The 27,970-nt window shown below is 48.8% G+C and overlaps 1 protein-coding gene across 2 annotated transcripts in view; it reads left to right on the top strand.

The window, feature by feature from the left end:
• Window positions 1–766: 766 nt before the first annotated feature.
• Abat (4-aminobutyrate aminotransferase) overlaps window positions 767–27,970 on the top strand; it is a 93,206-nt gene continuing 66,002 nt past the window's right edge. Inside the window, exon 1 of one of the 2 annotated variants that reach the window (XM_005391219.1) lies at window positions 767–882. The gene's annotated coding sequence lies outside the window, so the exon portion shown is untranslated. Of the gene's footprint in view, window positions 883–26,207; window positions 26,695–27,970 lie in introns of those variants that run through there. The other variant, XM_005391220.2, reaches the window with a different exon arrangement.

Below are 27,970 nucleotides of genomic sequence, written 5' to 3'. Positions count from 1 at the left end.
TATGGGGCTATCAGTCATTCACACTTTAGAAATAATTTTCTCCTGGTATTTTAAATAACATATAGATTTATTAAAGCATCTTCATCACTTCTAGGGTCTCTTCTATACCAGTAAAGGAGGTACAATCACTACTATCTCCATTGACCTTTGAGGATCAGGAAGGCTGAGTGACCTGCCCTAGGTCCTACAGAAGGAACCATGGTCTGACTTCTTCGCCAAGGTTCTTGGCAAACTATTTGTCTTCCAAGCTGATGAGCTAGGCATTGATAAATAAGAGGCAGAAGGCACATGCTCTCTCTCCCTCTGCTTTCTATGGAACCTTTCAGATTCTGACTCCAGAGTTCCCGAGACCGGACTCGAGGGGCCAGCTGGGAGTGGGATAGCTACACTGGCCTGCAGCCTCGAGGGTTTAAACCAGGGCGTAGGGGTTAGGGGTTGTAATTAAGACCCAGGTTAAATCAACCTATCGAGGCCCCGCCCCCACCACCGAGCGCCGTTAGTGATGGGATCACCACCTCCACTTGATGGCTGTCTCTTCCTCAGGCCCAGTCCTCCTTGCGGCCCTCGCGGTCCCTCCTCCAGGACCCCGGTGCCTCCCACCCGATTCCCCGGCTTCTCCGCTCGCTGGAACTGGACTCTGCCCCCGCCCCACCTTCCCCCCTCCCCGGGGGCGGTGGCCCGTGGCGGGTGATCTCATTGGCTGCGGCTCGAGCGAGGGCTAGCGCCGGCTGCGCTGATTGGTCGGGGCGACTCCGGGAGTCTGGCCGCCCGGCGAGTCGCTGGGGGAAGCAGAGCAGACACCCGGCTCAGCTCGAGCGCAGGGCGCGGATCCTGGGAGTCGGAGCCGGATCGGAGCCCGCAGATCGGAGCCGGAGCTCGCAGGTATGGCGAGGCGCCGAATCGCGTGGGGTGGGAGCTTCCGAGGGCGCCGAGATGCGGTACTTCTGCCCCGCCCCCAAGGAGCAAAAACGGGGCATCACCTTCTTCCAGAAGCTGGGCCCTCCATCCTCCCAGGATACGATCTCCTTCCACCAAAGAAAGGGTCTCCCACCTCGTAGAGAGCAAAATAGCTTCGTTCTCGCTTCAGTAACGGGCCCGTCCTTCTGGCCGCAGCTCTAGAGGTAGGAGTTCTCTCCCCAATTTACACCTTGAAATAGAATGTGCTCTCCTAAAGTGGGGTCTCCTCCCCAGCTAATCAGAACCCCCTCATTCCTCCAGAGACTGATGCCCCTTGCCCTCCCTAATAAAAAGTTTGGATCTCTTGACTTCTTCTCACCCCGTTCATAAAGATGAGGATTTTCTCAGCTCATAGATAACAGTGTCCCCTCCCTGTCACCTATGCAGAATGCAAGTCCTGGGAAACAAGCCCCTCCGTAAGACAAGGACATCCCAAGGCAGAGACTGCAAGTCACCTTCCAAGCCCATACCGACCTCCCCGCCTCACCACCTCAGAGAGTGGACTCTGGAAATGATGAGTCCCCTCCTACCCTTGCTAGCAACCCTGCCCACTTATAGGAGAGGTGGGTTGCTTCCCACCTGCCACTGTAAAAGCATCTTGGGGCTTCCCTCTCCTCCTGCAGTAAGGGACTCTCACACTCAGGAACTGGGCAAGGGTCTGACCACCCGTCTCTGGCCAAGTCCTCTTCTCTGCCGAATCCTTTCACCCACATCCCCCACTCTGACCCCACACCCACCCTTCGCATTCCCATCCCCTCATCTTACTGCAGCTCTGCCCGACACCTGGCCACCCTGCCTAATAATCGCACCTCACTTTCCTCACCTGTGCTGGCCAGAGATGACAACCCTGGACCTACAGTCCCTTCCTGGAACCTTCAAACCCTGGCCACAGAGATGGCCTCAGGCAGCTGGGCCGTTTAGGACCCTCTCTTACCTGAGCTACACACACACACACACACACACACACACACACACACACACAGGGCTGTGTTCAGAGCAACTTCCCCGGAGGTGGGCCACCCTCCTCCTCCTCCTGAAGAAACGTGTGTCCATGCAGAAAAGGGCTGCAGGCCCTATTCCAAGAGGGCCCGCCCCGCTTGCTCCTTGGGGCTGCCCCCACCTGAGCTCCTGTGGGCATTGCCTGGTGGAATTCCCTGGGCACTTGGCCAAGAGAGATGGATGCTGCTGGGCCTAGCCAGTGGGCTGTGGATGGTGTAGGCTTTGCTGCTTTAATGAAGCTGGAATAAAGGTCAAGATGCTGTGACCAGAGAGGGCGACTCTTCTCTGGTGGACAAAGCTGGGGAGCGGGGTGGACAGGAGAGAGGTTGGCAGTGAGTTTTGCCTTGTTCTTTGGTGCTGGACACTGGGGCATGGAGTATGGAGAAATGAGTCTCCTGAAGGCCAAAGAGGTCATCCCTGGGGAGAGGCCAATGGCCCAGTCCAGAGTTCTAAGACCTAAACAGGCTTCTAGGTTAAAGATCCTACCTGTTCATTTGACAGTTAAACAAAGAGGCACAAAGGGAAAAGGGGCTTGTTCAAGGTCACCTAGCCAGTGAGTGACAAAGCTGGTCACAGTTCTTGCAGGGCCCCTGGGGTACCAGGGTCCCCCACAGTTGCTCCAGTCTTCGTATTTACAATGGAAACTGCTGGGCATCGTGTCCTCACTTGCCAAAGGAAGCTCCGAGGCTCTGTGAAAGTCATGCAGCTCGGAAGGGACAGACTTGGAACTCAGCACTGCCCCCAGCCTGTACCTGGTAGAATCCATCCGTTCCTGGGTGTCTGCTTGCTGCTGCTGCTCACCCAGTGTGATCTTTTTATTGGGCCCAGTCCTGACTCTAGGCTTGCCAAAATCTAAATGACCAGAATAGCAGGTGCAATCAGCCGTCAGTCGCTGCGCTGGAGTGGAGACTGCTGCAGCCTCAGGTACACAGCTGGCTTTGCTCCAGGAACTTTGGACAGGCCCTGAGGAAGGCACATGCCTTCCGTCTTGACTCCTGCCTGTTGTCTCTGGCTCCCAGTTCCCTGTAGTCTCGCATCCCTGCTCAGAGCCCTGCATCTTTTTCTGGGGCATCAGGCAGAAAAAAACAGATGGAAAAACTTTAACTGCTTCCCTCTAGGACCACCGGCTGGGCAGCAGCAGCAGCAGCCAGGTTCCTACAAATGCGAGAATCTAGGGTAGCAGCTGTCCTCACTTCCACCCTATCTAACTCCCAGCCAAAGGGTTGCTATCATGCTTCAACTCAGAGCTGAAAGCCAAGTTTAAGCTGAGAGTTCAGAGCCCAAATCTGCTACTTGGTGTGTGATCCTGGGGAAATTCTTAACCCCTCTGTTACTTCTTCAGGGTAAAATGAGTTAATCCGCATAAAATATAGCACACAGCTAATGAGTGAAAGTAATGGTAATGATTTCAAGTACAAAGTCACAAAATCTTTATGCTGCTGGCGTGGGGGCAGCCATGTTTCCACGTAAACTTGTAACCTGTGCTGTAGATAATCAGCCAGGGCAAAGGCAGTGAGCAAACACTAGCCCTTGGAGACAAAGGGAGTTCTCCCAGAGAGACAATGCAGCATACAGAATGGACTACAGACCCTAAAATCGTGTGGAGCTGAGAGCCCACCTTTGGCTACTGTGCCTGTAGAACCCTCGGCAAGTCATTCACTTCTCTGAGCCTCAGTTTCTTATCTTTGAATGAGATCTGTTGGGGGAGGGCGCAGATAAGAGATAGGTCTAGGTCTCTGCCCTGTAGACATTTTGGGTTGGATCATTCTTGGTTACAAAGGGTTGTCTGTGCATTGTAGGATGTGTTTCATCTCCCTTGCCCTCTACACACCAGATACCAATGCTACTCCCTCAGTTGATAGGAAAAATATCAACTAAATATGACTAAATATACCCTAGGAGACAAAAGCCTCCTCGTCCCTCTCCATTGAGAACCACTGGTCTAATGTATGGCCTTGCTCATGGATGGGGTATGATCTAAGCCAGCTCCTTCAAGGGCATGATCTAAGCCAGCTCCTTGCTCTGGTTTCTGCACGATGGCGCCATGGGGTATCTACCTGTTAAACTTCTCGATGTTAATGACATTTTTGCACCTCACAGTTAAACAAAGCCCTATGTTTTGCAGAACACTATTGCAACTATTACCCTAGGTTTCCCCTTTTACAGATGAGCAAACCAAGACTCACAGAGGTTAGAAGAGTTAGTCTAAGCTAAACGTCAAAGAATCGCTCAGACTAGATGCAGTTTTAGAAACCACACATCAGGTCCAGAGTCTTCCCCAGAAAGTCACTCAGCAATCTTTCTCAAAATTTAAACTATGTGTGGGCCCTTTATCCTAGGAACCCCTGCTTTGAGGAATCTGCTATGGAAATGTTCACAATATGCAGAGATAATGCTGCAGAGCTTTGTCACCTCCATATGGCAAGGGGTGGCATTCCAGTGCAGTTCACCAGGGACAAGGAACGGTCTGCTCAGAAGAGTGAGGCAGACCTAAGTTTCTGGGTGGGAAAGGTTTCTGAGACACATAACGGAGTGAAAATGACAGAATCACAGAATCGATGTATACAGTATGATCTCACTTTTGAAAGATATGTTACCACATGAAAATGCGTAGTTAGGGAAGTGGGAGCAAGGGAGGGAGACAGATGTGTGTACACAAATATGTTCAGGAGGGAGGGAGGAGGAAGGGCACATCCAGCCAGCACCCCTTGCCTTGGAGTGAGTGAAGCAAGCCCTACGAGGAGAAGGGACCTTCACATACCTTCAGTCACCATCGCAGCCACGAGGCTGAGGCCACGTCACCTCTCTAGAGGCTGAGCCTCCATCCGCCCACCCCCGGGAGGTGGGCATTGGTGTTAGACCTACCCGAGCAGAATTGGGCTGCCCTCATTGTGGCCCGAGGCAGCCACTCCTACTCCTCAGCCTGCACTTGCCCTCTTTTTTTTTTTTTTGTCTTTTTGAAACAAAAAGCTGTGGAGTTCAGTTGCTTGCTGTGGAGTTCAGGTGTCACTATGCAGTTCAGGCTGGCCTTGTGCTCACTTTGTAGCCCAGGCTGGCCTCAAACTTGCAGTGATCCTCCTGCCTCTGCCTCCTGAGTGCTGCAATTACAGGCGTGTGCCACCACGCCTGGCTTGCCATCTTTAAAGAGGGAATGAGAGTGAAAAAGCAAATAAAGGAAGAGGAAGGGCAACGGCAGAACCTACCTCTCTGGGTTATCAAAAGGGTCAGGTGGAGCTCTGTGTGCAGACCCGTGATACAAAGTCCATACTTAGTTAATGTGAGCCCTGGCCTCTCCTCATCCTTTGCCTGTCTCCCTCCCAGGAGGCACAGGACAAAGCCTTGTGAGTGACAGCTGGAGAGCCTGAGGCCTGTGAGACCACTCGGGGCTGGATGGATAGCCCCAGCCCTCCCGTGTGCCAACTCTGAGCTGCCTGGCAGGAGTTCTCAGCAGAAAGCCTGGGGCAGGATTCCAAGGGGACCGTGCTCCGCTTCCTCCTCCCTCCTGCCTAACTACCCTTGCTTCCGCTACACGCTCCGCGTGTTAGACTCTTGCAGGGACAGGATGGCGGGGTATAGCCTCTGTCTACGCATCCCCTCAATAAAATCAACTCTCCGAGCACCAGATGTCCTGCTTTAAAAGCTACCTCAGGGTCCGCCTTTTACAGGAAATTTTCCATGACCCCCTTCCTGCGCTGAGCCAGGAAAGATGAGATCCCTCCACCCAAGTCCTGGCTTCCTTGGACCCGTCACTGGTGCTGCATCTGCTCCCATCCCCTGATTCCAGCGGGAATCACCCCTGCCTCATTCTCCCCATGTCCCAAATGTGCAGCGTAGTTCCGGGCACACAGCAGACAGTCAAGGAGCATTTATTGAATGTGTACATGTATTTTGTGTTGGAAAACATACATAACATAAAGTTGACCATTTTAATCATTTAAAGTGGACCCCTCACTGACATTAAGTGCGTTTACAACACTGCATCCACCCTAACTGTGGAGTTTCAACACAGTTTCATCGCTCAGGAAGAAAACACCAAGCCAAGCACAGTGGCACATGCCTGTAATCCCAGCTCTCTGGAAGGCTGAGACAGGAGGATCACAAATTCTAGTACCATATGAGCAACTCAGTGAGACCCTGTCTCCAAATAAATAAAATAAATTAAAAGGGGATACAGTTCAGTGCAAAGGCCTGGGTTCAATCTCCAATTGTGGGAGTAAGGAAAGAATTGCTTGCGCTTCACAATAGCAATACACTTTTGCACTCCCACCGACAGCATATAAGGTTCTAATTTTTCCACATCCTCACCAGCATGTGCTTCTTTCTGCTTCATTATTATAGCCTTTCTGGTGAATGTGAAGTGGTACCTCAATGACATTTTGATTTGCATTTTCCAAACAACTAATGACGGTATCCATCCTTTCATGGTGCTTGCTGGCTATTTGTTATCTTCCTTAGAAAAATAGCTATTCAAGGCCCTTGCTCATTTTTGAATTGGGTTGTTTGTTTTCTGCAGTGGGGTTGTTGAGTTCCTTACCTACATACATGGATTTTTGTGTCACCATTTCTTCATTCATTTAAACTCTTGCTCACCCCCAAAAGAAAACGCCAAGCCAAGCACAGTGGCACATGCCTGTAATTCCAGAACTCTGGAAGGCTGAGACAGGAGGATCACAAGGGTCAGGCACTGCCTTGTGACCTTAGGATCCCAAGGTGACGACAATGCAGTTCATGCCCTTGAGGAACTTACTGTCTAAAGCAGTTTTTCAGCCTCAGTGCCAATGTTAGTCACCTACTCATCCCTGGGACTGAACATATACAGCTGAAAGAGAAAAAGCGTTTCTGGCTTATGGTTTCAGAGGTTTCAGTCCATAGTTGGCTCCCTCCAAGGTAGAAATATCATAGATGCAGGGCGTGGTGGGGAAAGATTGGCCAACTCATGGCAGCTGGAAGTAGAAAGAAAGAAAGAGAGCCAGAGTAAGAGAACTATCCTCCACAGGCATGCACCAGGGACCCAGCTCCTCCAGCGGAGCCCCACCTCCCACTGCACATTCAGCTGTAACCCATGGATGCATGAGTCCCCTGATAAGTATAGCATCCCCATGACCAACACCTTCTGAAAGCCTCGCCTCTGAACATGAGACTTTGAGAAGACACTGAAGACCCAAATCCTAATAACACTATTGACTTTATGGGGTGGTACTGGGAGAGGGGATTGTGCTGTGTTTTATCTGATGTTTAAGAGAATGTTTGGCCTCCACTCACTTAGTGCCAGTAGTACTCCTCCCTCTAAGCTGTGGCAATGAATAATGTCTCCAGGCATTGCCAAATGTCTCTTGGAGGACAGAATTGCCCCTGGTTGAGAATCCACTGGTTTCAAGGTGAGAGAGAGGTGCACATCCACAATTTCAGTCAGCTCCTGTGCCTAACTGGGTATACAGTAGGTGCTCAGGACATATCTGTTGGATGTTGTGGTGGGCATGTGGGTGTTGGCTGGATAGGTTGGTGGATGAGTGGATGAGTGGATGATCCAGTTTTTCAGGTCTCAATGTGTGCCTGAAATTCTACTGGAGAAAACCAAACACCGTTTTTCCAAATAGGATTTCTGCCTTTTTTTTTCTGCTCAGCATAGTCGTTCTCAGACTTTAGCATCATAACCCCCTGGAGGCCATGTTAAAACACAGGTTGATGAGCCCACTCACCAGAATATGACTCAATAGAATCACCAGCCCGGCAGAATACCCCCAACTCTGTTTCCATATCCTTTAGGAATTCTGGATCATCCCCTTACCCCCAACAACCTGTCCATTCGCAGAGGTGCCCTCGCTTTAACCTTCAACATATTTCACCTAGGTGCTAATATATACTGCCTTGGACAATGGGTAACATGCTGGGACCTGTCTCTCAAGAGCATTTAGAGTTCTTTCAGAGTGTGTAATGGCACACAACTGTAATCCCAGCACTCTGAGAGGCTGAGCCAGGAGATAGCAAGTTCAAGTCCAGCCTGGGCAATTTAATGACTTAGTGAGACCCTGTCTCAAAATAAAAAATGGAAGAAAGGCTTGGGATGTAGCTCAGTATGAAGGTCTTGAGTTCAGTCTCGAGTACCACGTACACACAAAGGTGAATTCCTTCAGAGCTAGGACCCACTGTGTTTTAGTATTGTGCCAGTCAAAGTATGAGACAGTGATCAGGTACAATGCATTGTCTGGGAACCATTCAGAAATGCAGGATCTTGAGACCTGCTAGTCCTACAGAATATGCCTGTATTTTAACAATATTTCTGAGTGATTGATGTGCACATTAAAGTCCGAGAAGCCCACCCTAGGCCATCTCTATATCCCTCGTGCTCATAGCTAAGCCCTGGTAACCTAGCTGATGAGTAGCACCTCTTACAGTGAGAATGGGCCTGGGCTTTAGCATCACTGAGGCATTATCGGCCATCCATACATTTGCCTGGTTGCTTTATCTAGGCTGATCCTGCTTTACCCATGGGAAAACAGGCCCAGAAGGGCACTTCCTTGCTCAAGGTCACACGATGCCCGTGAAGTAGAGAAGAGCTTGGCATCCATTCCGTAAGGGGCAGTTGACACACCACAGCAGCCATACATACAAGGCTGGAGTGGGAACGCAGCATTCCAAAGCCACTGGCTTTGTTCTCCAAAAGTGGAGTAATGGGGTAACTTAAAAATGCCTGTAAAACCAGAACCCGAGTTGTATTCTTTCATGTATTCAGCAAATGCTTACTGGGTATTTCGATGCAAAACATTGCTCTCTAGAATATGGTGATGGACAAGGAAGACAAGGCCTCCTTCTCGGTAGTCTATCGGTAGGGGGCAGATGAACCCATCGGAAACATGTGCTCCTTAATGAGTGCGAGTATTTGTTGCATGATTTCCATGCACTGTCTATACCACCAGCTATGTGTGCATGGTGGGAGACAGAATGCCCCAGCTACTGCACCCGAGCATCTCAGGGCTGAACATCGGACACAGGCTCCAGAACAGTTAACCTCCAGAGTGAGATGAGTGCATAGAAAGGTCAGGAGAAGAGACTGAGATTCAAGCTCCAAGTGGGAACAGCGTACCTGTCCTTTACCCTGGGAATGCTGGGGAAGAAATTTCAAAATGAAATTTCAACAAAATAGTTGACCAGGCATAGCGGCATGAACCTGTAATCCCAGCAGTGCAAGAGGTTAGAGCAAAAGAGTCACAAATTTGAGGTCAGCCTGGGCAACATTGTTAGACTTTTTCTTTTTAAAAAAGGAAAAAAGAAAAGGAAAGAGATAAGAAATATATTCTGAGCAGATAGAAAATTGTTATAAGAAAATCTTCAGAGGAAAAAAGAGTAAAATTATGACTCTCATACAAATAGAAAACAAACACTGTCGATTTTATAAAGCAGATGTTAGTCAACTCAAAGGAAAAGCCATATAAAGCACACTTGTCTAAGGAATAAAGAAACGTTGATGTGAATTCCAAATGGAAGCAAAATGGTCAGCCAAGGCAAAATTTGCTTGTTAACCAGTTTTCTACCACTTACAAAGGAGTTTTTTTTTAAAAAAAAAAATAGCTTAAATGTCACGAACATGGCTAGAATCAGGTAATCCAGGTTGGTGTTGTATGTACGTAGACACTGCATAGTTTTCCATTCGTGCAACTTTTTTTCTCCCTGTAGAACCAGTGTTCAGAGGATGGGGAAGCCTGTGGTGGAGCACAGCATAGACAAGGAGGAGGGAGGAGCTGCAGGAAGGGTAAGATCATGGCCAGCCAGGTGACCTAGGCCCAGATGCCCACAGGGAACCGCGGCAGGGTGTTAAGCAAGGCGGCAACATGATTTTATTAGCATTTGAAAAAGATCCTTCTGGAAGCTGGATGAATAGTGAATAATCACCTTCTTCCACCTTCCAGCCAGATTCTGTGAGAGAAGCAGGTTCCTAGGGGCAGGTTGCTGGCCTTCCAGCAAAAGCTTTTAATGCCTCAAAGCTCCTATGGGGCAAGGTTGGCCAAACACTAGCCAAAAGCTTATAAGGCACCCCTCGGCAGGGCTGCTCCCATGTGGGAACAAAGCCTGCCTCCCTTCTTCTTGTCCAGAGCTGTGAATAGCTCTCCTCTGGCTTCGAGGGCTGGGTGCTCTTCTGGGGACAGGCTGGAAAGGAGCGCGCCAAGGAGCGTTTGCGCAAATTACTGCCTGCGTGTGGATTTGCATGCCTGGCATCCTGCCCTGGCCCTGAATGCAGCATCCTCCAAGAAGCCGAAAACAGAGCTCAAAGAAGAGCCACACGCAGAAGAGCGTGGACATCCTGAGCTAGGGGCAGGCTCCGGCGAGGAATCAGAGCTGAGCAGGCGGGGAGATGATAAGGAGAGTGAGAGGAAACATTGTGGAGACCCTGGACTGTGTTTCATCATAGTGAAAATGACCCTTAAACACTGGCAGCTCATATCTGCTGAGCTTTCAGGGGTGGCTGTTTTGAGGGTATTATGTATATTTGCACCTCTCTTTGCTTATGACAATCTGATGACGCAAGTCTGACCAGGTTTCAGAAATGGAGGTTCAGAAAGAGTGAGTGGCTTGCCTAGGTCTCATAGAGTAGCATTTCTAACAAGAAACCTAGGCTGCGCTGAGCATGGTGGTGCACACCTGTAATCCCAGCAGAAAGGAAGCTGAGGCAGGAGGATCTCAGTGAGCTCAGCACCAGCCTGGACTACATAGTGAGTTCAGGGGTGAGACCCTGTCCCAAAAACCATAAAAAGAAAGCTAAGCTTATAGATTCTGAGCCCTGGGATGGACACCAAGCTACAGGGACACCTCTTGGTATACTTACTGCTGTCTCTGGCCTCAAGGTGTATATATTCATCTGTCAGTGGGAGCAGTAATGTCTTTGGCTTTGATAATCACAGCTACCATGCAAATGAAAAAGTAGGGTATAAAAGTCAAAACTGTGCAATAAAAGTGGTGGAATGCAGAGAAAGCCTTTAGCTACCTTGTAAACCCCACAGTCAGGGTGTAGGGTGCAAAGTCCACCTCATTTTCCTCTGGGAATTTCAAGGACCTGGTACTTGCCTCCTGTCCAGGCTTGGGAGCGGGCATGGGCTGGAGGCGGGTGATGGGGTGCGATGCTGCAGTCTCAGGCCCTGCTCTTCTGGCGTCTGCTGAAGCTGAGCTGCCCGCAGATTGTTTTGGCTGAGTGCGCCTTTCCCACAGCAGCCGTCTGATCACAGCTCAGACCATTTGCAACCATGGCTCAGACCCAGTGCTGTGCAATCCCTGGAGAGGCTGTCGTGGGCTTGGAGTAGGATCTGCTTCTTAGGCCTATGGAGCCAGTGAAAACATCCTGCTTTTGGAGCCAGGTGTGCCTGGGCTCCCTCTGTGGGCAGGAGTCAAACACCTTTTCTCTCTCTAGACCTCAGTGCCCTCATCTGTAAAATGGGTGGCAGGACCAGGCTCCATGCTACAGTCAGTAATATGCTTTATGCAATATCAGTAAGGCCAGGGTGTTTATGTCAGTAAGCAGGGCTCGGTGTATAGCTTAGTGGTACAGCGCTCATTGAACACGTGCAAGGCCCTGGGTTTGACCCTCAGCATCACTAAGAAAAACAAGAGCTAAGAGTAGGCAGGTGAACGGGTGACATTTGATTCTTGGAAACTGCATTCCAAAGTATTCCTGATGTTACAGATTCATGCCTATATTGCTGAGGGGTTAAGCAGAACCGCCCCATAAGGGCACGAAGCTCTTAGCCGTCGCCATATTATACTCTTCCTTCTTCTGGGACTGGAGCATGTTTGTAAATCCACACCTTTGCTGCTGGACATGCAGTGCCAAAGGTCACTGCATCTGCCGGGTGAGCTATCTGCATATCTATCTTGAAGGACAGAACAAACATGCTATTTTCACAACTTGCATTTTGCATAACAATTTTGCTTCCTGCCCAGTTGAATGACCATTTCTGTCAATATGCTTAAAGAGAGATTTGCTTAGCTCAGGCCTTTGAAGGATCCAAAGGTGTTCGGCAGGTGATAGTAGATTGGTGCTGAATGTCACTCAGACTGATAATTTTTAACCTGCAGAAGGTTACGAACTGGGGCGTGCACCTCTAGCTGGGCTGCCCAGAGAGCCCCTGCAAAGCCTCAGCTGGGGGTCACAGGCTGCTCCTCCAGGTCCTGTCTCCAACTCAAACGAGCGAGGCCAGCAGCCCCTGCAAGCTTCGTGGAGGAGTCAGAGGCTGTGCAGGGCTTTGCTTTTTAAAGGGCACCAAAGGGCACATAGGTTGTAGCCCATGGACTGGCTTCTGTTCCCAGCGCTGTCCTTCACCTCCCACAGCAGTCCTCAAGCTGACTCCTGCTATTATCCGCATTTACAAACACGGAACTTGAGGCACAGAGAGGTGAAATCACATAACCCCAAGGTCATATGAGTGTTTGATTAGAATTGTTCAAGGGCAAGGCTGGGATATAGCTCCGTGATAGAGAGCATGTTCCGGGGTTCCATCTGCAGCAGAGAGGGGAGTGGGGAGAAGAGAGGAGAGTGGAGGGGAGCGGAGGGGAGGGAAAACTGCTCCAAGGCCACCCATCAGTCCAGAGAGGCGGCTCCTGCTGGCCTTGGGCAGGTCCCTGTCCTTCCAGAGGAAGCCATCTTGGGTTCCCTACCTCTCTTTAGGGAAAGCATTGCCCCCCACTTCCTTCTCACGGGGTTCACCATTCTGTTGTTATTCTCCAGCTCCCTTCTCTGTCACTGACATTAGACTGACAGTCTCTCGCAGGTGCAAGGAGTCTGTATCTTTTCTGTGTCCCCAGTGTCATCGTGAATCTGGCATAAAGTGAGCATATGGTCTGTTTGTTGAATGAATATGTGGCTGCGTTACTTAGATTAACATTGTCAGAGAGGTTGTTGAGAAGGTTTGGTGTGTTTTAGATTCTGAACTTACTTGTGGGTATTTGTTTTACTTCGTCTTTCTTTTAAGTAAACTTGCTTTGATCAACTGCGCCTCCGGAGGTCCTGAGGATCTATTTCTTGCTTCAACAGTGTTTGGACGGAACAGACCCAGGGACTCCTTCCCTTTTTGTTGTACCGGAACTCAAACTCAGGACCTTGCACTTGCCAGGCAGGCAGTTATGCCACTAAGCTATATCCCCAGCCCTAAGCAAACTTGCTTTGAAATCACTATCAACTCCCACATAGTTATAAGAAGTAATAGAGGCCCTCCATGTCCTTCCTCCAGTATTCTCTGATGATACTATCTTGCTAACTTTAGGCAGTAACCTGCACACCCAGGAAGATGACACCTGTACACTCTGCTGGTCTCCTCGAGATTCCCCCAGTTTTACTTGCATCCACCTTGCATGTTTCTTTAAGACTTTTGTTTTAGAGGTTTTTCTGATGGTGCTAGGGATCAAACCCAGGGCCCTGCACACATCAGGCACATGCTATACTACTGAGCTACACCCCTAGGTCCCAGCTCACACATTTTGGGATTTTTGTGTGTGTGTGTTTGTCATTATGATAGTGGAGATTGAACTCAGGGCCTTTGCACTGAGCTACATCCCCGAGCCCTGTTTATGTTTGTTTGTTTATTTGCTTGTTTAGAGACAGGGTCTCACTAAATCACTCAGATGCCCAGGGTGGACTTGATCTTTCGACCCTCCGGCCTAAGCCTCCCAGAGTCCTGGGATTACAGACATGCACCACCACGCCTGGTTACCTTGCATGTTTTTAGACAATTGCTGGTTTCACAGAGGAGCAAGTGAAAACCCAAAGGTTGCACCATCTCAGGGGAAGTCAGAGCTTGAGGCTTCGAGTCCTCAAGTCCTCAGAAGTGGAAGCCGGCAGCCCTACAGCATCAAGATATGCAAGAGTTGGGCACCTGGATAGGGCATTCTCGGAAAATCCTCTGAAACTGAAGTGTGTGCAAGAGTAAGGATGTGTTACGACAACCCCTAAAAGCAGCTCCGTGAACCGGTGAAGGGTAGCGTTTAGGACCACACAGCCTTGAGAGAATGTCGGGTGCCATCCAGTGAGTCCCCTGCATGCAGCTCACTTATGTCCTTCTCAGAACACGTTCTGGAGTTTTATCATCACTGAGCACCATCTCAGCCCACAGTTACAGGTTCAAGTCCTAGCTCGGCTACTGCCCAGCAGTGGAAACTTGAATGGATTGGCTCCACGTGCCTCATCTGCAAGATGAGGGTAGCAGCTCTGTGGACCTCAAGGTCATTGTGACGGCTGAATGCAGAGACACCTGGGAAGCACTGAGAGAGGCCTGACACAGGGTGACTGCTTTGGTGTCAGGAGCGTTCTCCTTAGCGCCCGTTATTTCTTTAGATTAAATTGACGTGCTCTACTGAGCCTCCTCCTAAACAACTATATCTGGCCACATATAGGTTTCATGTTTCTTTTTTCCTTAACGTGCATTAAAATAAAAACATTACCATCAGAATAAATGTCTACATACACATCTTCAATTATGATCTCAGACAGAGTAAGTTGGTGGGTGCGTCCTTGAGTTTGCCGGCTAAGTCATGTGACTCTGAGCTTCAGTTTCCTCCTGTGGAAAATAGGCATAGAATGCAACCTGCCTTCCAGAATGGATTGGGAGGTTTTGGTTATCAAGGCACACAGGGGGCACACTAGAGGTGCAGCCCCATTTCCTGGCTGGAGTTTATCAGACAAATCATTTGTCTTCATTGAGCCTTGTTTCTTACCTGTGAAATGGGAGAACTGGACAAGACCTCTTTCGGGTTTTTATCCGGCTCTGACAGTTTTTGAGTTGAGGTTCCCAGTTGTCACAGTCACTTTGCTATAAGAAGGGCTTGTATTCCTGTGAAGGATGGAGTTGGCTACGACAGGTACATTCCCCAGGCTGAGGTCTTCCTGGGATATCAGCCCTAGCTACATCCTGGCAGGAGTTCATGGGCAGAGAAGGAAGCAGAGGAAGAGAAAAATCCAGTAGGAAGCCACAACCTAACACCTCAGTCGCAACTCAGGTCCCTCGAGTGCTGTTGTCTGAGGACGCTGGCATCTGCCCTAGGCTGACCAGTGCCTGTGTCTTCCTGGGAGCTCAGTTCTTTGCCCCAGGCCTCCTTGAGTCTGAGGTGAAGAGTGCCCGCTTTGTCTAAGGATGTCCTTTGGGAACGAGCAGCATGTCGATGTCACGTGGTTTTCGGGGAAAGTTGCTGAGTCTGCAAGACAGCTGCTCACTTGAGCTGGCACTGTGGGAGAGAAGAGTGCTCCTCCGGGCTCTGTTAGAAGACGGGAACGAGAAGCAGAAGGTCCGCAGTGGTTGTGATAAGAGGCTGGTGCCTTGCTATAGTTTTAATTTTCTGTGGGAGCCAAATGATTGTAAAGATTGTATTTCTCTACCTCTGCAGAATCACCTCTAAGCACATGGGCTTGTGATTCTGCAGAAAAATAAGGCAGAGAGGCCTAGGTTCAAATCCGGACTGACACTCTCTTGCTACAAAAATAGAAACAAGTTTTGCATAACATTCTCCGGGCCTCAGGGTCCCACCTTCCAAATGGCACTGCCATTGCATTATAAGATGTTTCAGAATATTAGTGATCTCTACAAAGCAGCACAGCATGAGAGTGGGGAAAGATGGACCCCCAGTAGGCCCTCCAGCTCTCTTTGCCTCCCTTTCCTCATCTGCTAAGTGGGAAGAAGTTTTCCCTGTGATGGGTTGATGCTAAGTCTCCAATCAACTAGCACTTAATAGTCTGTAGAGAGACAGCATATCTGTTACTGGGGGCAATTGTACCAAGCAGTTTGTCCCCCAGGATGCCAGCTTAACCTCCTGCCATTCTTCAGGATGGCACAGCTAACCCAAGGGAGGGAACAACCAAAGGGTGAACAGAAGCTCAGAACTTTGGTCCCCTAGGAATCTCTGAGCCGATCATGTCTTAACCAAGTCCCTTCGCCTGAGGCTGAAAGTCTTTCCTTCAGCCTATACAAGAGGTAGCAAACCTCAGGCATGGATGTTTTGCTGAGCAATTACCTTAGCTTCTGAGCCGCAGTCTGCCTTCTGGTTAGTTCTTTCCATTTTTTGCAACTTTGCAAAACTGCAGCCACCATAGAAGGCAAGGCTGGGTCATGAACCAGATCTGGGTGTGCATCCTGATGCTCATGGCCTTAGGGCCCCATTTCCTCTGCAATTCAGGCTCCATGGCTGCATCCCTTCTGCCCAGGACCCAGTACCATACTGGGCACACAGCAGGAGGGAGAAGGATCCAGCAGCACCCTGCAGGGCTCTCACAGAGCAGAAAGCGCCCTCTCCCCAGGCACTCTCTGTAGTTTGGGGAGCAGCGATATATGCCTGCAGTCCTTGCATCCCGGCCAGCTCTTCTTTCTCCTTGTCTCCACATGCCTGGCTCAAGGAGCTGTCTTAGTTACTTTTCTCACTGCTGAGACAAAATACCTGACACCCAAAATTAAAAGGGGAAAGGTTTACTTAGCTCACACTTTGTAGAGGTCTCAGGCCATAATCAGCTGTCTCCAAAGCAGGGTGGCACATGGCAGACAGGCACCGCAGACAGGAAACACAGAAGACAGCAAAGCAAACAAGGGACAAGACAAGCCTCTATCTGTCCCTTACATTGTATCCAGGCTACCAGGACTAGGATGGTGTCAAACCAATCAGTGGACTGATTTAGTACACCCACCCTTAATCCTAACTGCACCATGAATCAGTCACACACTCTAGATTCAGCCACCTCTGAAAAAGCCCTTCCTATGACTGCATGAGGCTTTGGGGGATCACCTAGACGCAAACCATAACAGGGACCATTTTCAGGGTGACCAAGGAGTGTTCCCTGCAGCCAGGTGCCCTGGGGACAGACCTGAAAAGCTTGGTGTTGGATGACCCTGTCTGAACTGATTCTGTGAAGAAGGCTCCTTACACTGAGTCACCACTCTCCAGGGAGTGGCAGTGCGGCCGCCGACTTCAGACCAAAACTATGCTGCCCCATCCCTGCAGTGACCGTGTTAGGGGTGGGAGAGCCCGTGAAGATTGAGTATGTCATTGCGTTCCACATCCTCTATGGAACAGGTGAGCAAGGGAGGCGAGGAGCTTGCGTGCTGGCCAACGGGACCCAAGCATCACACAAGGAAAAAGAGGGGGCGAGGGGCCTAAAAACAGAAATTGGTGACCTGGGGCAGTAGGCCACTCCTGGGGGTCTGCTCTTTGGGGACTCAGGTGTTTCTGAAGGGATGGGGTTAGATGTGAAGACTTAAAGCTCATTCCAGGCTGGGCGTGGCTGGGTGCCTGAAGTTCTAGTTGGAAGGTTGGGCTTTATTCTCTTTGCAATCCAAAGCCTTTGGCAGGTGTTTCATGAGAAGGACTGAAGAAGCTGTACAAGTGCAGGAGGAGGCGGCTTGGGTTCAGGGGAAGAGGAAGAGAGGGCGGCCTGGAAATGTCTGTACTACAGTCTCACCACACAGTTCTACAATCAGCTTCTGGGTGCAGATCGGTCCCCATGTGAGGGCTTGAGCTTCCTGCCCTTGTGTGTAAACTGTAAATTGCAGGAGGGGATGGTTTGTAAACTGGAGGAGGGCTGTCAGTACCTATGCTATGTGATTGTTTAAATGTTCGTTGAGATTGCAGTTGGTCCCCTGTACCCACCAGCTCCCGCCAACTTCAGACTAAAACTACCCAGGATTGAAAAAAATGAAAAGAAAGAAAGGGAAGTGGGGCATTGTGGCACACAATGTGGCACACAATTACAAGTGCCTGTAATCCTAGCACTCTCGTTGGAGGCTGAGGCAGGAGGATCACAAGTGTGAGCCCAGCTTAGAGACTTAGGGAGACCCATTCTCAAAATGAAAAAGTTAAAAAGGGCTGGGGATGTAGCTCAGTGTGAAGGTCCTAGGTTGAGTCCACAACAAAAAGAAATAGAAAGAAGAGAGGGAAGGAGAAAGGGCGGGAAATGAGGAATGAAAAAATACATATATATTTTTTCCAGAAAATGTTTCATCTGTCCTAAATATGTAGTCTTTTCCCTTCTTATTATTCCCTAGACAGTATAGTAGAACAACTGTTCACCTAGCGTTTACATTGTATTGGGTATTGTAAGTAATCAAGAGATGATTTAAAGTATACAGGAGAATGTACAGTAATACCCCATTATGTATAAGGGACTTAAGCATCCCTAGATTTTGGTATCTGAGGGGTTCCCAAGCCACACCCCACGAATTCCACAGGAGAACTGCGTCTTCATTTCCTAGGACTACTGATCAAATGGCTACCAGCTGCGTTCCTCAGAACAGCAGAACTTTATTCGCTGGTACTTCTGCATGCCAGACTCCACAAGCAAGGTGTCAGCAGGCCCCGGTCTCTGAGGGCGCAGGCTTCCCACCGTATCTGCTGCTAGGGAAGTCATTAAGAGTAGCTGAGCTCCCAGTTCTCTCCCCCGATGGCTTTGTTGTCCCTCACCCCTGAAGGCCACCTGGTCATCCTCCTCGAGGAGAGGGGGCGGAATCGGCAGACCAGTGAGGGGCTGAAGACAGGTGGGCGAAGTGTGGCAGCATCCCTGGAGTGCATTTCTCTTCCTGGAACCACTGGTAAAAGAGATATGACCCCCATTTACTGGAAGCTGAGGCTCAGAGAGGTTAGGTCACTTGCCAGAGCAGAGACAGGGGCTGACCCTGCTGCTGGGGCACTGTCCTTCTGTGCAAGCTGAGGGGCTCCACGGGGCTCTGCCTTCATCAGATTAACTCCCAAACTGCCAGGACATGGGCCGCTTTGACCATTCTCTCACGCCTGTGGGCCAACGGGGCTCAGCTGGCCATTTCTGGCTGGCACGTGTCCTGTAGCTGTGGGACAGTCACAGCAGGAGTTGGAGTCATCTGAAGGTTCTACCGGGTGCGATGGCCAAGATGGCTCCTTCAGCCACAGCTCTGACACCAGGAAGCTCCTTGGCTTCCCTCTGCAGGGTCTCATCCTCCACAGAGTCTCAGAGTCATACCCGTCTTCCTAGAGGCTGACCACCAAGAGGCAGGAAGAGAGAACTGCCCACCCCATGCAGGGCCGTGCCTGGAGCTGTCATGACATCATTTCTGCCATATTGGGTGTGTGTGTATTCTCTTTTTTTATTGTATTTTTTGTTTTTTGTTCTTGTTTTTTGAGACAGGATCTTACTATATCATCCAGGGTGGACTTGAACTCACTCAATAGCCCAGGCTGGCCTCGAACTTGAGATCCTCCCACCTCAGCCTCCCAGGTGCTAGTGTTATAGCTAGGTCCCTTCACACCTGGCTCCACTATAACGTTTTTTAACAGCTGCACGGAGATGTAATTTGCATGCTTCACATTTCACCCACATCAAGTGTCCAGCCAATGATTTTTGGTGTTTTATGCTTTCCTTTTTAACTGTGGTAAAGTCAGGCATAGCAGCACACACTTGTAATCTCAGCACTCTGAAAGGCTGAGGCAGGAAGATCACCAGTTCAAGCCCAGCCTTAGCAACATAGCACCTCAGTGAGACCATCTCAAAATAAAAAATAAATTTAAGTGGCTGAGAGATAGCTTAGCACAGAACCCTGATTTGAATCTCCAGTATCACAAAAGTAAATAATAAATTTATAAATAAACATCACAGTAAAATATATATTACACCAACTCTGATTAATCATGTTTAAGTGTACAACTGAATTCACACTGTGGTGTGAATTCTGCCCACTTCCAAAGCTTCTGTCTAGCACCATGCCTTCCAGGTTTATTGCGTCATAGCGCAGAACAGAATTCCATTTGAATGCTTAGAGGCTGCGTTTATTTATCCACTCATGTGCAGTGGACCCTCGAGTTTGTTTCTGCCTTGTGAATCATGTTGTGAATGCTGCTATTCAAGTGTGGGTCTGAGTGTTGCTTTCAGTTCTTGGGATACAAACTACCTGGGAGCGGAACCGCTGAGTCATAGGCTTGTTCTCTGCCTAACTTCTTCAGGGATGCAACATGTTTTCCAGTGTGCCTTGTACTTGTGTTCACAGTAAGGACAGCGCCTCTGCAGGTCCAAGGCAGAAAGATAGATGCCATCTTGCCACGGGGTGGAAAGGCAGTCCTATTGCTGCCATCTTTGAAATATGCACCCCACCCTACTTAGTATTGATGAATTTATTTATTTAGTCTTTCTGTGAATTTTTCTTGCTTTTTTTTTTTGTTGTACTGAGGGTTGAACCCAAGGAGCACTGAATTACATCTACAGCCCTTTTTACCATTTAATTTTGAGACAGTGTCTTGCTAAGATGCTCCTGCTGGCCTTGAATTTGTGATCCTCCTGCCTCAGCCTCCTGAGCAGCTGAGATTATGGATTTGCCCTACCACATCTGGTCTCAGTGAAAACCTCTTGATGCCCAGGCACTGCCAGGTGTGGAGGGTGCAGACAAATACTGTTCTTGTTCTCCCGCCATTCTCAATTACTTGAAAAAGAGCCATTAGCTAAAATCATGGCAGTAATGCTAGGCAAGGGGTGGGTTTTGTTGATGTTCTTTTCCTTCCTCCTCTTATCTTTATAAAAATGATAAATAATTTAGTGCTGCAAACTGCATTAAACTTAAATGCATGGCCCCCTGAAGTTTTACTGATAAAAACAGCCCCACGACCAGCCCCCAACTCACGTTATTGGACCGTTCCCAGAAAGCGCCCATATGTCCCCCGGAGTCAGGGTCATTCACATTTGCCCTACAGAGGAGCTCTGCCTATGTTTGAGCCCCACATGGATGGAATCACAGAGAAAGCACTCTAGTTTGAGGTATCTCCCTGGACACTGTGAAAATCCATAATGGGTTTTTTGAGTGGAAACCATAGTAAGGGCCACAGAGGAAGCACACACAGTGCCAGGTGAGCACACAGCAGGTGTCACACTCAGTTTTGGAGAGAATGACACAAATAGCAGCAACAGAAGGTCTCACTATTCACTAGGCCCCGCCCCTGCACATGTGCTGGGCAGAGGTCACAGGCTCTGGAACAGTCCCTGGAGGGATGCACTTCACTTCTATTCTGAGGAAGGTAGATAGACCTCAGTTGGAAGGTGTGGAATCCACTGTGACTCTGGACTTTCTCTCCTGTGCCTCAGTTTTCCTTTTTGTAAAGTTAAAATATTAGCTGGGCATGGTGGTGCATGCATAATCCCAGTACTCAGGAGGTAAAGGGTAGGCAGAAGGATCACTGCACATACAAGGCCACCTGGGCTGTATAGTGAGTTCAAGGCCAGCCTGAACTACATAGTGAGATCCTGTCTCAAAAATAAAATAAAATATTAATAGTCACTGCATCCTGCCTCATCTCTCACTAATGGAAATATAGTAGGCCTGCCCCTCTTATCCACAAGGGATACATTCCAACACCCTTAGGGGGGTGTGAAACCGCAGATAATACCAGACCCTACTGCAGCGCCACCACACAGCATGAGAGTGTGCTCTGCCCTGGTGCCTTCTTCACATCCCTGCTCCTGCAACTGTGAGCCATTATTAAGTCAAATAAGGGTTTACTTGAACACAAGCACTGCGACATTGGGACAGTTGATCCGATAACTGAGACAGGTTGGTAACATGTACAGCTGGACAAAGGGATCACTCGTGACTGAGTGGGACAGAGTGGGACACTGCAGGATCTCATCACAAAACTCAAAATACTGTAATTTAGAACCAAGGAGTTGTGCACCTGGAAGTTTTCGTGTAATATTTTCTGGCAGTGGTTGACCTGAGTGCCTGAGATCAATGATAAAGAGAGAAGGGTCATGCAGGGTCTCTCAGAGGCCACTCTGGAGGGTTTGGCTTTCACCCTGGGATAGGGACCACTGGAGGACTTTGGCTGGAGGGAGGAGGGAAGTGATCCAACCTAAGTTTTGCAAAGGACCACTCTGCCTCCTGTGTTGAAGGCATACAGACTGCAGGTGCGGGGGCATAGGGAAAGCCCGGCACTGAGACCTGAGGGATGATGGTGGAGGTGGAGACAGGGCAGACTGTGGATCTCTTTTTAAGGGGGAACCTTAGGATTAGATATGTTATGGTATATGTAGACCAAAAAGGCTCCAAAAGCCCCATGTGTTGGGAAGGTATATCCCTGTATCAGTCAGGGTTTTACTAGAGAAACAGATGTAACACAAAATATACAAATGTGTAAGAAATTACAAGTTTGGCTTATGACAGTCAGCAGAGAGTCAGATGAGGAAGCGTGCAGAGGGTGTCTGCTGCACACTGGAGGCCGAAGTGTTCAGTCCAAGGTCTGGAGCTCACTGCAGTGTTTCATGCAAGGCCATATCAGGAGGCCGATGGGTCTGTGAAAGAAAGCTGAAGAGTCTACACCAGAAGGCTGAAGGATCCAAGATAGAAGCCAAAGAGTCTGTGCTAGGAGCCAGGAGACGATGTCCAAGCTGAAGGCAAAGACTGGAGCTTCTCTGAAGAACAGAAGCCAGTCCGCCCTTCCTCATTTGCCTTTTGTACCGTACAGGCGATGAGCTGCCCTAGGATGGGTCCTCTACACCCTAAAGAGCAGACTGCTGCCCTGGTCAGGTCCTCTACACCCTAGAGTATAGAATTGTTGAGCCAACTTAGATAAGCTTCTAAACTTCTCAAGTTGGCCCAATCCATCAACCACCACAATCTCCCTCGCTGGCTCCTGTCACTCTCTGCCTCCCAGCCACCATGACACAAGTAGCTTTTCTCGCTGGCAGGCTCTTCCTTCATGCCATTTTTTCATGCAAGCCTGCCAGTCATGGGATAAAACTGTGAGCCAAAAGAAACCCCCTCTCCTTTAAGTTGTGGGTGTTGGGCATTATGTCCTAGTGATAAGAAAGTGACTAAGACAAGCTATTATACCCAGGGTGTGTGGCTCAGAGAGCCTTGTGCAAGCCCAACGTCCAGGGGGAGTTCAGGAGTACAGCCAGCTGCTGCTTGTGAAATTTTTACAAACCATAGGAAAAATGATAGTGGCTTTCCACATACAATGTGATATAAAAGTTTCCACTTAAATATATTGCTATTAAAAAGCAAGAAAATTTCTTTCTTCCTTTTCTCTTTGGAGTACTGGGTGTTAAACTCAGGTCTTCACACATGCTAGGCAAGTGCTCTGCAACTGAGCTATAGCTCTAGCCTTGAAAGGTAAGATAAACTCAAGGGAAAGTGTTATAAATATCGGTAAACACAGAAAAAAATAATCCAGGCTTCGGAGAAGTACACACTTGCTGTGTTGCTGTGTGTCAACAGGCTTTTCCCGTAAAGGATGAGATGCTAAATATTTTGAGCCTTGAGGATCACGTGGTTTCTTTCCCAACTATTTTAACTGCTATAATAGCACAAAAGCAACCATAGTAAATGGATGTAGCTATGTTACATAAAACTTTATTGACAGAATCAAGCCACCGGCCATCATTTGCAAACCCATAGTCTAGACTGAATCCCTGAGCAGGCTGGCCCCAAGAACATCTTCATTCCTGTTCTTCTAGGAATTCTAGACTTCTTAACTCCAAGCTTTCTAGGTCTTCCATTGTCTTGGGATGAGTCAAGAAGTTTCACTTTGTGCTGCAAATGCATTCATTGTGCTGACCTACTTTCAACTTTTAAGCGTTTCTACCTGGAGATTGGAAGCCAATTTGACCTGGTTCAGTGCCAGAAAACTAATGTCCTTTTCATAGTCCACTCGGGAGCTCAGCTCCTTTTTCCACATCTTCAGCAACCAAACCGAACACAGGTCAATCTTTTAAGTGCCTCTGGGACTCTATGTTAAGGTCATGTCAAGTTTCTCAGTAGTGCCTTTCCTATCACTAAATGTCTAGACACATTCAGGTGCCATCCACTGGTGTTTCCTGATGCCATGTTACACTTCCTCTTTGTATATTGTTTGAGAAAACCTGGAGAAGCTCCTCACACAACTACCCACAAACCCTGGGTAAAATTAATCAGATAAAACATTAACAAAGAATCAGAAACCACAAAAAAGGTAGACATAAATAGCCTGCCGCTTACTGTAGTTTTATATCCAGGATCAGTGTTAAACAGAAAATGTTTCTTTACAGCCTTTCTTTATTGTGTATTGGGTTATGGTCTTGTTTTTGTGCCTCTACACAGTTATAGTCAGACTGTATATAAAATTTTATGAGTTTTCTTCCCCTCTCACTATATTGCTTCAAAAATAACTTTCCTGTCCTTTTACACGGTTCTCAGTCAATGCAAGTATAACCAAAGTTCTGTTCTGCAGCTTTCTTGAGCAATCCTGTGCCATCAGCTGATTACATTGTTTTCAGTTGTCTGCTTTTCTAAATTACACTGTGCAGGACATCTGAGAGCATAGAACTATTTCTTCGTTTAGGGTTATTTGCATTAGCTAAATTTCTAGAGTTGGGATTGATAGAACTCAAAATATTTGATATCTCCTTATCCTTTGTGGCTATATTATTTTCTAAAAGGTTTGGGTTCAGGTATTCCCCAGGAGTATCTGTTTGGACAGGGATTCAGGGAGGCATTCTGACTCTCGGACCTGAGATCAGATATGCAGGTAGCATGACTCCTGGGCAGTTGCTTGGCTCCCCATCTAACACACACCTTCAGTTTTACAAAGCAGTTAGAAGGGAAGAAGCTGGGCGTGGTAGTGGCCACCTATAATTCCAGCAATATGGGAGGCTGAGGAAGGAGAGTCACAAGTTTGAGCCCGAGCCATGCAACTGAGTGACTTAGCAAGGCACTGTCTCAAAGTAAAAGAAATGAAATAGACTGAAAATGTAGGTCAGTGCAAAGGCCCTGGGTTCTTTCCCTAATACAAGGTAGAGAAGGAGAAAAAGAAAGGGAGAGGGAGAGGGAGAGGGAAAGAGAAGCAGATTTCCTGGTCCCTGCAGCAAGTGACACTGGGACGTGATGTAATCTGAGCCTTCATCCCCTGCACCTGTAAAATGAGAGTAGTGAGAACTCGCTGAATACTGAATGTGCCTACAAGTGTGCGGCATTATGCAGTATACCTCCGGGTGGGTGGATGGATGGATGGATGGATGGATGGTTGTGTGGATGGGAAGATGGGTGGATTGGTGGGCAGATAGAAGAATAAATAAATAAATGGGAAGATGGATGGGTGAGTGGAAGCAGAGAAAGATGGATGGATGGATGGACAGAGAATCTCACAGACAGATTTTATTCTACTTATAATGACCCATATAAAATTTCCATCTTGTTATTTCAAAATGATAAAAAAAAAATCCTTGATTTCAAGCAGGCTACAGTATTTTGGGGGAAGAATGCTATTGTCTGCAGTTCATTTTGAAATGCATCAGAAATAGAGAGGATTGATTAATGGGTAGAAAGTGGTGTGAGTATGCGGTAAAGTAAGTATAATATAATGTTGGTGGTAAAAGCTACATGGTAGGTATATGTGTGTTCACGGTAAAATTATTTCAACTTTGCTATACAGTAGAAATTTCCATAATAAATTCATGTGGGATATTTTCAGTAGTAATCATTGGCAATTTCATACAGTTCCCCCTAATATTTATCTCTGACTTGGCCAGGTGATCCTTCCAGGTTCCCAGTCTGTAACTTCAACAGACTCACCTGCAGTCTCCTTTGGACTATCCACCCCAGATCTGAGGGCCAGGCGTCAATGTGTCCCCCTCCCAGGGTTCAGGTTGAACTGCCCTAATGTGCCGATTACTGCGCCGAGTATGCCAGTATCTGGCTTGTAATAATTATAGATTTCCTCTGCGATTTGATCCCATTGGTTGCCCAGGCAACGGCGTAATAGCTCAACTGAAGCGCTGTCACGGTGGTGATTTAGAACCAGCACGTCTCTCCTGCAGACTCCAGTCTGGGCGCCTCCACCCCTTTTGTTCTCGTCATGGCAACTGATGAGATGAGCAGCACATGACCAAAAGCTCTGTGTCACCCCCTCCCCTCCATCCTGCGATCATTTCCACTTCCTCTTCTGGGTCCCTCCAGGACAGGCACTGACCCCAAGCTTAGGCTGTAAGTGGGAGAATAATTGATCCCCAAGGTCACTTCCTACCCCTGAGAGGGGGTTAAGGGGACCTTAGAGCCAGAGCGGCCCCTTTGCCCTGGGGGTCTTGAGGATGACTCGGCACGCTTCCGAGCCCCTTCACCGCTGGGGCTGGGGCTGCCGCGCAGCTGCCACAAGTCCTGGGGAAGCCATTTAGGCTCGCCGCAGCTTGTTCCTCCCGAGGTTTCTGAATCTGTTAAAAAAAAAAAAAGCAATCTAGGAGGAGACCCCCGGAAGGGGAGAGGGTGGGGAAAGGCCTATTTCAGAAGGTCTAAGCTCATGTGACTTATCATTGATTTCAAGGTGGTTTAAGCCCAGCGGGGCTTAAAATATCTTTCTTATATATTTTTTTTAACTGTGTTCTGTTTTCCCCCTTCTGTCTCCTTTGGAGGGCTGTTTCTCTTTGTTTCCGTGTGCGTCTTTCCATTTCCCCGTGCAAAGCCCTCGCTTTCTGAAGCCGTCTTCAGTCTCTCACTGTCTGCCCTCCTCCCCCACGTCTCTCCCCACCCCTCTCCCTCACTAGCTCACTGGGCACCAGCCGAGCCCCAGCCCTTTCCCAAACCTGCTCTGCGTGTGAGGGGCCCTTTCTTCCTGTACCTGAGCCCATGTCCTGGGGGCCTCCTGGAAGTCAGGACTAGCCTCTTGGGGCAGCAGCTGGTGCCCGGCAGCACCTCTGAGGGTGAGCCCGGCCAGCTGCATCCCTAGGGCTCTGCAGGATGGCGTAGAGGACGCGTGTTAAGCAGGAGAGCTGGGCTGGCGGCAGGACCCTGGCTACAGGCACGTGAGTGTACGCCCTTTTGTGTGTGTGTGTGTGTGTGTGTGTGTGTGTGTGTATGTGTGTGTGCGCGTGCACACATGCGTGCACGCTCATGTTTGTGTCTATCTGCTGGTATAAGGAGGTGTGTCTCAGTGTGATATTGGTGTGTGCTGGTATGTGTGTGTGTGCATGCACATGGCCATGTACTCTGTGTAAGCACACTTGTGCATGGATTTCTGCACAGCAGGTACACAAACATGCAAGACATATTTTTCAAGGATGCTTTGTAGAGAGAGCCCAACAGGCTGAGCCCCTTTAAAACAGGAACAAAATAATGATGGATATAAAAATGATAGATAAGGAATTTGCTTTTAGCAGAGGGCTTGTAGAAATGCTATCTATACCTTCCTGGCCCCCAGAAATGAAATGAGGGTCACCTTGAAAAGGCATTTTTACTCAAGCTCCAAAATAAATCCTTCCCTTCCGTTCTCAGGGCTAAAACAGCACACACATCCCTTTCTCCTTGAAACAGCGTGTGGGGAGGGCTGGGCACGGGCATTTCAGAAGGAGTTTGCAGGAGAATCGCAATTGACAACCTGGAAGGCTGTTGCCAAGGGCGGGTGGGAGGCAGCTTTGGAGAGCAGCTGCCCCACACCTTGTGGTCAATTAGAAGTTCATTTTGAATTTTTTCACAGAAGCAGCCCAGGCCCCAAGAGGCAGCCAGAAGAAAATAATTTTAGAAAATGAAATTTCATTTGCAGGGCAAGATGTGGGAATCCTGGCAGCTTGCCCTCTTAGATCCTGCGGGTGGTATGTGCAAGCTGGCAGCCTAGTCACCCCTGGAAGGGAATCCTTTGTGTTCAGCCTGTCCCTGGATGCTGGGACACTTGGCAGCCAGTCACTGTGGGTGAATGCCGACTGGCATGGGCACTACCCCAGACACCCTGGGGGAGAGGGCAGAGCCTGCGTAGGCACCACCTCCGAGAGGAGCAGACCCAATCCAGTGGGAGCAGCCACACTCAGAGGCATTGCTGCCACTTACCTTCCTTCCAGGATGCCATCTTATTTGTCCTGGCCTCCATCTCTCGTGCCTCCTGTGTCCACCTCCCAGAGGTCCACCTGGGGGATGAGGTATGGGGATTAAACCCAGAAACTACACACTGAGCTACATCTCCAGACTTTTTTTTTTTTTTAAGTCAGGATCTCACTAACCTACTAAATTGTCCAAGCGGAGCTCAAACTCCTACTCCTCCAGCCTCAGTCTCCCAGAGTGCTGGATTACAAGCATGTGCCACC

Source organism: Chinchilla lanigera, unplaced genomic scaffold, assembly GCF_000276665.1.
Source record: "Chinchilla lanigera isolate Chin_1 unplaced genomic scaffold, ChiLan1.0 scaffold00041, whole genome shotgun sequence".
Taxonomy (NCBI): domain Eukaryota; kingdom Metazoa; phylum Chordata; class Mammalia; order Rodentia; family Chinchillidae; genus Chinchilla; species Chinchilla lanigera.
The sequence above is the reverse complement of the archived record's forward strand: the minus strand, read 5'-3'. Positions and strand labels throughout refer to the sequence as shown.